Here is a 10,792-nt window from a genome sequence, read left to right as displayed (position 1 = left end):
ATGGTAGATGATGGCGATCTAACGTCAGATGAGCAGATGACCATCATGTCAGAGCAGACGGGGTTCGAGGCTCCTGCCGGGCTGTGCTGGGTGTCCGTGCTGTGCTGCCTGCTGCTCGCCTGCTCCTACGTGGGCAGCTTGCACGTGTGGAGGAGTGACCTGACCAGGTAACGCCCAAGCTCCACCTAAAACAAATTACAAATTATTTTTACACCTGTAAAAAACTCAATTTATACAAAAATTGAGATAGAACCTTATAATTCTAACGTCACGACCTGTCACACGGTACCTTGAGCATCCCCTCCGCTCGTGAGCACCGCGATGCATTTCCCCGCGCCGGAGAGATTCTCAAAGAAGAACTTCTTGGTGTCTGGCTGTGCCTGCGCCATCTTCATTAATATTTTTTTTAAATTAAATCTAAATGAATAATTGACCACCAACAGGTACATCTAAACAGTTATAACATTGTGCCGGTGGTGATGGAGGGCTAAACAATTGTCCGCCCCCTTTCTCCTCTCTCCCTGCCCGTGCCCGCTATCCGCTATCCCGCCTGCCTATGGCAAGCCGTTTTAACATTTATTAGCTACATTTGACTAGTCGTAATTCGATTTTTACCTATCTTAATTTGTATTCAAGATATCTATAACGTCATTCTGACTAGTCAAAACGACAGTTAGAGATATCTGTAATTCAGTTTTGACTAGTCAAAATTGAATTACAGATATCAGCAGTGATGTCACCGAAAACGACACTCAACTCGTCACACATCCTTAAATGACATTGCAGATATCTGTAATTCAGTTTTGACTAGTCAAAATAATAGTTGCAGATATCTCAAACGTCATTATGACTAGTCCGAATTGTATTGCATGACGACGCTGATGATGCGAGGTATCTCATGATATTGGCGGGAGCAGCAAAGCATTTGATGAGTGTTGGCAGAAGCAATGGCGGTTGCTGTGGTGGATAGGATAGCGCGAAAATGCCATGAAATAGAGAGAACATATCATCAAGGGATTTGTGGTGAACGTGAGATTCGTTCACTAGATGCTTGTACTAGAAATCTACAGCGCATTGCAGATGTGTTGTCTCCAGACACACTTGAGGAAGCTGCTCCCGCGTTTTCTGACGACAACAGACATATCTGAAACGTCATTTCGCCTTGTCTAAACTCTAATTTAAGATATCGGTAATAACATTTCGACTAGGCAGAATGAAAGTTAAAGATATCACCAATTTGAGATATCAATCATTAAAATGAATTTCAAGATATCTACAATTAAATTACGACAATTCCTAATTCCAGTTTGAGATATCTACAACTTCATTCAAGATATCTTCAACTTAATTTAAGATATCTTAAAGGACAATGTGTATTGGGGGGGCACGCAGGGGGGCCAATCAGATCGCGGGTGCCACCCCTCTAGCTCCGTCCCTGCCCACCAGACAGACAGACAGACAGTCCCACCAGACAGACAGACAGTCCCACCACCAGACAGACAGACAGACAGACAGTCCAAACCAGACAGACAGACAGTCCCACCAGACAGACAGACAGTCCCACCACCGGTTCTCGGTTTGTTTTCCGAAATGTCAGTAATGAACACGTGTTGCGTGTCTGTCACGTGTGTGCGCTGACCCTCTAGCGACCACCCGGCCGTGATCAAGACCAGCGCGCTGGTCGTGTCGGCCCTGTCGTCCGTCTTCGTCTGGGCATGGAAAGAATACACAGGTGTGAAGGTGAGTGCCTGAGCAAGGAGTTAGAACACTAACTCTTATCTTACACTACAGAACTGATCGTTGTGCACAGCTCATCGAGAAACACTGGTCTGGCCTAGACAAGACAATTGTTTAGTGTTAGTCTAATGTATTGTCTAGTCTTGATGCATTCCAATATTAATGCCCAGTTTATGTCTAAATGTGTAGATGTTTTTCTTTCAGTTGATGGTAACAGGGTTGACTCTCTCTCCTGTCCTCTGATTGGACAGTTGATGGTAACAGGGTTGACTCTCTCTCCTGTCCTCTGATTGGACAGTTGATGGTAACAGGGTTGACTCTCTCTCCTGTCCTCTGATTGGACAGTTGATGGTAACAGGGTTGACTCTCTCCTGTCCTCTGATTGGACAGTTGATGGTAACAGTGTTGACTCTCTCCTGTCCTCTGATTGGACAGTTGATGGTAACAGTGTTGACTCTCTCCTGTCCTCTGATTGGACAGTTGATGGTAACAGGGTTGACATTCTCTCCTGTCCTCTGATTGGACAGTTGATGGTAACAGGGTTGACTCTCTCTCCTGTCCTCTGATTGGACAGTTGATGGTAACAGGGTTGACTCTCTCTCCTGTCCTCTGATTGGACAGTTGATGGTAACAGGGTTGACTCTCTCTCTCCTGTCCTCTGATTGGCAGCCCGGCCCCTCGCTGCTGCCTCTGATGGGCATCCGCCTGGAGGGCCTGATCCCCGCCATCCTGCTGCCTCTGCTGCTCACCATGGTAACAGACTTGACTTTGATGTATTTTTAAATGACATTTTCGAGCTGTAGCTTCGTTGCCATGAGTCGATATGTTTTCAGGGATTTGAGGAGATCTAAATGCTAAAATGCTGGTGTCAACATATTTTTGAGTCATAGGCACTGAGACTGTTCTAGTATTATAAGACAATAACAACAAAGGTTGAGTGGTGTTCTATCTCGTGCGCTCCTCTTGTCAGGTGCTGTTCCTCGGCCCCCTCATCCAGCTGGCTATGGACTGTCCCTGGGGCTTCATGGACGGGATGCGCGTGGCCTTTGGTGAGGCAGCAGAGACGTGGGCCTGCCTACTTTCAACTTCTTACTTTTAGTGTTACGTCACATTACACAAGTGTAAGAGAGTAAAATCCTTTAGGCTTCGGTTCCTGACATCGCAGCACAAAGACAATAAGGCAATAGGCATCATTCCAGATAAAAAAAATAAAGTGACAACTAAAGACAGGATACAATTACCAGTATCCAGACAAATTTGCAGACAATAAGGCACTAAGGCGTAGTTCAATATTTAAAAAAAAAAGTGTCAATAGTACACGTGCCTATTCATTGTGTGGTGTGATCATACAGACATCTCTCTGACGCTCTCTCCCTCTCGCCGTGTGTCCCCTTGTCAGACCCGTGGTTCTGGGCTCTGTGTGTGAGCGACATACGCTGGCTGAGGAACCAGGTGGTGTCCCCCCTGACGGAGGAGCTGGTGTTCCGCGCCTGCATGCCCCCATGCTGGTGCCCTGCGCCAGCTTCACCGCCATCTTCACCTGCTCGCTCTTCTTCGGAGTGGGTGAGTCGACCGCGCCGCCCGTCGGATGGGGGGTGTGTGGGGTGTTATTGCTGCTGAGGAGGATCTGTGTGTGTCGATTTATACCTCTGGATACGACGGACGGGCGTTTGATTATTTTTTTTTTTTTTTACTGTTCGAATACTCGTATACATGTTTTCCAGAGTGCTGAAATAAATCTGATATACAACCCTATCAGATGAAACACCAGCACCATTGCCGGTGTAGCTGCCTTGTCAATGTAGCTGCCTTGTCAATGTAGCTGCCTTGTCAATGTCTGCTGCCTTGTCAATGTAGCTGCCTTGTCAATGTATGCTGCCTTGTCAATGTCTGCTGCCTTGTCAATGTATGCTGCCTTGTCAATGTAGCTGCCTTGTCAATGTAGCTGCCTTGTCAATGTCTGCTGCCTTGTCAATGTAGCTGCCTTGTCAATGTATGCTGCCTTGTCAATGTAGCTGCCTTGTCAATGTATGCTGCCTTGTCAATGTAGCTGCCTTGTCAATGTAGCTGCCTTGTCAATGTATGCTGCCTTGTCAATGTAGCTGCCTTGTCAATGTATGCTGCCATGTCAATGTAGCTGCCTTGTCAATGTCTGCTGCCTTGTCAATGTAGCTGCCTTGTCAATGTAGCTGCCTTGTCAATGTAGCGGCCTTGTCAATGTAGCTGCCATGTCAATGTAGCTGCCATGTCAATGTCTGCTGCCTTGTCAATGTAGCTGCCTTGTCAATGTATGCTGCCTTGTAAATGTAGCTGCCATGTCAATGTCTGCTGCCTTGTCAATGTAGCTGCCTTGTCAATGTAGCTGCCATGTCAATGTCTGCTGCCTTGTCAATGTAGCTGCCATGTCAATGTCTGCTGCCTTGTCAATGTATGCTGCCTTGTCAATGTAGCTACCTTGTCAATGTATGCTGCCTTGTCAATGTCTGCTGCCTTGTCAATGTAGCTGCCATGTCAATGGCTGCTGCCTTGTCAATGTAGCTGCCTTGTCAATGTAGCTGCCTTGTCAATGTATGCTGCCTTGTCAATGTCTGCTGCCTTGTCAATGTAGCTGCCTTGTCAATGTATGCTGCCTTGTCAATGTAGCTGCCTTGTCAATGTCTGCTGCCTTGTCAATGTAGCTGCCTTGTCAATGTATGCTGCCTTGTCAATGTAGCTGCCTTGTCAATGTCTGCTGCCTTGTCAATGTAGCTGCCTTGTCAATGTATGCTGCCTTGTCAATGTAGCTGCCATGTCAATGTCTGCTGCCTTGTCAATGTAGCTGCCTTGTCAATGTATGCTGCCATGTCAATGTCTGCTGCCTTGTCAATGTATGCTGCCATGTCAATGTCTGCTGCCATGTCAATGTAGCTGCCTTGTCAATGTCTGCTGCCTTGTTAATGTAGCTGCCTTGTCAATGTCTGCTGCCTTGTCAATGTAGCTGCCTTGTCAATGTATGCTGCCTTATCAATGTAGCTGCCATGTCAATGTATGCTGCCTTGTCAATGTAGCTGCCTTGTCAATGTATGCTGCCATGTCAATGTAGCTGCCTTGTCAATGTCTGCTGCCTTGTCAATGTCTGCTGCCTTGTCAATGTCTGCTGCCTTGTCAATGTCTGCTGCCTTGTCAATGTCTGCTGCCTTGTCAATGTATGCTGCCTTGTCAATGTATGCTGCCTTGTCAATGTAGCTGCCTTGTCAATGTATGCTGCCATGTCAATGTAGCTGCCTTGTCAATGTCTGCTGCCTTGTCAATGTAGCTGCCTTGTCAATGTAGCTGCCTTGTCAATGTAGCGGCCATGTCAATGTAGCTGCCATGTCAATGTCTGCTGCCTTGTCAATGTAGCTGCCTTGTCAATGTCTGCTGCCTTGTCAATGTAGCTGCCTTGTCAATCAGTGTTTCCTCTACATGCATTTATTGGTGGCGGGCCGCCACGAATGAATTTCCTCCGCCACGAATTGATTCAGTCCCCCCCCCCCCCAAAAAAAAAAGTTCTAAAAAAAAACAAAAAAACCCCAAATCTGAACATTTTAGCTGATTAAAATATATCTGATCCTAGATCAGCGCTATAATGGATGTTGACTAAAAGTGCACCTAAATCCACGCCCATCTCTCTCTAACCGCTGATCCAAAATCAGATTAATGACATTCAGTTGACGACGTGACACAAGGGCTCCTGATTGGTCTAAATGTGAACTGTGGTATTATTGTTATTGTGTACAGGCCACCGTAGTGACATCAGGGGGGTATTCCATCAACATCGCTAAAGGGAAAATCCAGGTTTAGTCTGATAAATCTCGCGAGAGTTCCTAAAAATATCCAGGCATATTCTGATAGGTCTCGCGAGAGTTATCAAAAATAAGCCAGGATTTTCCTTTAGCGACGTTGATGGAATACCCCCCAGGTCAGGTGGGCAGGTTACGACGAGACAACAAGAGACCGGTATTGTAGAGCTTACAGAGCGAGTTAAAATAAAGACACTTACATTGAAATACAGAAGGACTCACGTGTATGTTTAATAGAATAACACGACATGGTGTCAGAAGTCCTGTAAGTGAGTGTTAAGAGTTAGATCGGCCGACAAGTGTCATTTGAGCTCGTGACGGTGAGAAGGGAGAAGAAAAGATGGATGCTAATGCTAACGCGGGAGCAGCTGCAGTCCAGAGAACGGCGCCAGTTTCAAGTGCTACGTTAGCAGACATTAGCAAGTCAAAAAACGATTCTTATGTGCCGTCACTTTAGCAACGACACAGTATTGTCAAGGGGAAAAGAAGGGGAGACGATTTTGTTATTGACAACGGAATTACATGCTGGAAAAACATGCAGCTAAAATTCAGGGAACATTTGGACAATAAGAGACACACGGGAGAAGTACGGGAAAACAGGGCTCATGTGGGTCTCATCAAAGGTAAGAGTTTGTTTTCTTTAACTCAGCTGATACTCAGCTGTTTACCGAATGCTCCATCTGACTGTGATTTTACTTCTGTAATGTGGTGGGTTGACATAATTCACGCACGGAACTATAGGTTGAGACTATTGTTCCGTCCGTAGTACCCAAGTTGTTTAGACTGTTCTATTTACTGCTTGAGTGTGTTGTTGACAATCGTTCATGTCCTTCATTAAACGTTTAGCTTTGTCATTTGATACGCCGCCTACGACTACCATCTCTCTGCACTACAGTAAACAGTTAATCAGTAACGTTAGCCGCTTTTGTGCTCATGTAGGCCTACTTCGTATTATATTATAGCTGATGATCTTTGTGTGTGTGTATGTGACTGTCAGTCACAAGTTTATATTCTGTATATTCATTATTTTATTTTTTTGGCCATCCTCTAGTTTTGGCTGTGATTAGAAAAAAAAAAGAAAAAAATTGAGCGCGCGTGCGCGTTTCATGCGCGTGCACGCGAAAAAAGTCACGGCCATCCGCCACCATTGTAAAAATTCCTGGAGGAAACACTGTCAATGTATGCTGCCTTGTCAATGTCTGCTGCCTTGTCAATGTAGCTGCCATGTCAATGGCTGCTGCCTTGTCAATGTAGCTGCCTTGTCAATGTAGCTGCCTTGTCAATGTATGCTGCCTTGTCAATGTCTGCTGCCTTGTCAATGTAGCTGCCTTGTCAATGTATGCTGCCTTGTCAATGTAGCTGCCTTGTCAATGTCTGCTGCCTTGTCAATGTAGCTGCCTTGTCAATGTATGCTGCCTTGTCAATGTAGCTGCCTTGTCAATGTCTGCTGCCTTGTCAATGTAGCTGCCTTGTCAATGTATGCTGCCTTGTAAATGTAGCTGCCATGTCAATGTCTGCTGCCTTGTCAATGTAGCTGCCTTGTCAATGTATGCTGCCATGTCAATGTCTGCTGCCTTGTCAATGTATGCTGCCATGTCAATGTCTGCTGCCATGTCAATGTAGCTGCCTTGTCAATGTCTGCTGCCATGTCAATGTAGCTGCCTTGTCAATGTATGCTGCCTTGTCAATGTAGCTGCCATGTCAATGTATGCTGCCTTGTCAATGTAGCTGCCTTGTCAATGTATGCTGCCATGTCAATGTAGCTGCCTTGTCAATGTCTGCTGCCTTGTCAATGTCTGCTGCCTTGTCAATGTCTGCTGCCTTGTCAATGTCTGCTGCCTTGTCAATGTATGCTGCCTTGTCAATGTATGCTGCCTTGTCAATGTAGCTGCCTTGTCAATGTATGCTGCCTTGTCAATGTATGCTGCCTTGTCAATGTATGCTGCCATGTCAATGTATGCTGCCATGTCAATGTCTGCTGCCTTGTCAATGTATGCTGCCTTGTCAATGTATGCTGCCTTGTCATTGTATGCTGCCTTGTCAATCTATGCTGCCTTGTTAATGTAGCTGCCTTGTTAATGTATGCTGCCTTGTCAATGTATGCTGCCTTGTCAATGTATGCTGCCTTGTCAATGTAGCTGCCTTGTCAATGTATGCTGCCTTGTCAATGTAGCTGCCTTGTCAATGTATGCTGCCTTGTCAATGTAGCTGCCTTGTCAATGTAGCTGCCTTGTTAATGTATGCTGCCTTGTCAATGTAGCTGCCTTGTTAATGTATGCTGCCTTGTCAATGTAGCTGCCTTGTCAATGTAGCTGCCTTGTCAATGTATGCTGCCTTGTCAATGTATGCTGCCTTGTCAAACAATGTGTCGGTGGAATTTAATGTAATATATTACTGGTTTGTAGTGTGTTAGTAGACAGACACACACACACACACACACACACACACACACACACACACACGTCGTCATATTTGGACAAGTAACTTGAGCTCTCGGCCAAGTAAAAGATAAGTTCACTTGTCCGAAGGGCACGTACCTGAAAAAGCTTAATGTCAAGCCCTGACTAGGTCACCCCTCTAGCGGATACACATTTTCAACTGAGGGTCATGAGAACCATCCCTTAAATGACGTATTGTGTTGATTGACGGTACGCGGGTGACTTTACCAACGGTTGTCGTGTGTCTTCACAGCCCACTTTCATCATGTGATCGAGCTGCTGCGTTTCAGACAGGGCACCGTGTCTGAGATCTTCCTCTCTGCAGGTAAACGTCCACGGTGAACTAAAACCTCTGTACCCCTGTAGCATCAATGACTTAACAACCTTCTTGTGTCTCCTCACCGTGGAACATTAGGAGCTATGGCATCAAGTAACGATGACTAATGTCGTATGTGTTTTGCGTTGCAGCGTTACAGTTCTCCTCCGCAACCGTCTTCGGAGCGTACATCGCCTTCATCTTCATCAGAACAGGTGAGCGTCTCGCCCCGTCAGACTCCAACGTGGAGCTCCGAGCTACCCAAGTGCAATCGCCTTCTTTTTTTAAACATTTTTTTAGTTATTTTTTCTGAGTGGGGCAGTCCCACTCATATTTTTGTTCATTTTATTTGACAGATACAGTGAAGATTTAGACAGGAAGGATGGGTGAGAGAGAGAGGAGGGATGACATGCAGGATATGTCCCCGGCCGGAATCGAACCGGGGACCCTGCGGTTACATGATCAGCGCTTAACCCGCTACGCCACCTAAGCGCCCCAATCGCCTTGTCTCTATGCTAGCATTGACAGCATGCTGTCAACTCTACACACTATGGGATCCAATGTGCCTTTGCTAAAGAGCGCCGCGCAACACTAAAACCATGTTCAAAGACCGTTCTGGCATTTTGTTGTCACCGCAGAGTGTGTCTGCCCCGACCAACATAAACTTAGTACCAATATATGCAGGGCAGTAAACTTAGTACCAATATAGGCAGGGCAGTAAGCTTAGTACCAATAAAGACAGGGCAGTAAACTTAGTACCAATATAGGCATTGCAGTAAACTTAGTATGAATATAGGCATTGTCCATTGTCCTCCTTCTCAAAACCAAAAGCTAATTCTACTGCATCAAAGATGGCTTTAAAACATAACACAATTTTCCCCCCTGTATGGTCCATAGCCTGTTGCGCTCATGCAAATTGTCTTGCCCTGTACACGCTTCCTATGTTTACGTAGGTAGTCATGCGTTACATCATCTCAAAGCTATGACTCTTGTGCTTCGAGACAAATAATCCATCTCAAGATACAATCACAACAGCAGGCACAATCGACGTCACTGTCAGACCACCAACAAACAAACTACCGTGACAAATTTGATAAAACTCATAGAGAAGCCTCATAGTTGACCACCGATCGATAACGTTCACCGATCGACCACCGATCGATAACAACGGTCTGTTTACATTGCCAAAGGTCTGAGACGATCCAATCCAGTGAAATATTTAGGCCAAGCTACTTTTTTCCATCAAAAACCTCCCACGGATTGCTGGACTGGATTTCAAATTATGCGTCAAACATGCATCATCTGCCACGTATCCTTTTCAGTTTCAGTTCACAGTTTCAGTAGAACTATTTACATTGGGTATACCTTGGGTAGGTGTTTTAGGTTAGGTATACAGGATCTTTAACAGGTTAACATCCTCCCCTGGTGCAACTTGTCCAGGGGTGTGTGTGCTTATGTATTTATGAAAATCGACACGTGAGGTGCGAATATCGTATTAGCATATTTTTAGAAGATGACACACCCCTCTCTGCGAGCCAGGCACGGGTGGAGCGCAGAGGTGACTTCACTCACTTTGGAAAATAGGAAAGAGCGCTCAAACCTCCGATGACGCTTGCATGCCTGCTAGCGCGGGTCTGAAAACCACCCTGAGTGTGAGTGTTTAGCGGAGCACTCTTTAGCGGAAGCAAATTGGAGCCCTATATCTGTATTTTAGCTCCGTGGGGTCTTCATTCAACATTCAGTCTAAATGAAGTTAAACCAACGAAAAACTCTGGATGGGTAGATCCATAAGAGGTGGACTTGAATGTGTCCGCAACCTGTCATGTCTACCCTGCCGCCCGTCGATAACGACCTCTTACTTGTCTGCCCTCAGGTCACCTGGTGGGGCCGGTGCTGATTCACTCCTTCTGGAACTACATGAGCTGCACGGCCCTGGAGCACCCCCACCACCTCACCGTCCTCTTCTGCTACCCGCTGGGGGTGCTGCTCTTCTTCCTGCTCCTCTTCCCCCTGACCAACCCCCTCTTCTACGGCCTCCCCACGCCCGTCTGCACCCTGGCCACCTCGCCTAGCTCTCTGCTTCTGATTTGCACGTCTTATGGGGATCTTTATCAATGCTAATGGTTGTCTTGACTGCTCCTATGGGGCAGTAGCAAATGTATCAGATAGCCATACCCTATGTTCAGGTCAGGTCTGCCTTCGGTCAGTCAATAGCGTGGTCTTTAGTGTTAGGCTCAACAGGGGACTTAACACTATCTGGCCAAGAGAAGCGAGGTGCACTTTTGTAGTGAACTCATTCTGGTGAAATAAGTCAGTGTTTTTCATAGAGGTGTTTCTGTAGAAAATAATATGTTGGTTATTTATACACATCTGCATGTTTCTAAGCTGTAGTGGGCCTTTTGTGGGGGTGGGTGGGTGGCTGGGTGGGTGTGAATGGGATTGTTACTGTTCTAAAGGTTGGACTTGTTACACTGTATTTG

At 46.0% G+C, this 10,792-nt stretch overlaps 1 pseudogene across 1 annotated transcript; it reads left to right on the top strand.

The window, feature by feature from the left end:
* On the top strand, window positions 1-10,433 carry LOC308169327 (CAAX prenyl protease 2-like; annotated as a pseudogene). Its single transcript has 8 exons — window positions 1-167; window positions 1,647-1,740; window positions 2,407-2,490; window positions 2,708-2,786; window positions 3,137-3,300; window positions 8,250-8,321; window positions 8,465-8,527; window positions 10,186-10,433. The product of its transcript is annotated as a CAAX prenyl protease 2-like (transcript).
* The last annotated feature ends 359 nt before the right edge of the window (window positions 10,434-10,792 follow it).

The sequence above is a fragment of the Nansenia antarctica genome, assembly GCF_963989245.1.
Source record: "Nansenia antarctica genome assembly, chromosome: 13".
NCBI classification, from domain to species: domain Eukaryota; kingdom Metazoa; phylum Chordata; class Actinopteri; order Argentiniformes; family Microstomatidae; genus Nansenia; species Nansenia antarctica.
The sequence above is the reverse complement of the archived record's forward strand: the minus strand, read 5'-3'. Positions and strand labels throughout refer to the sequence as shown.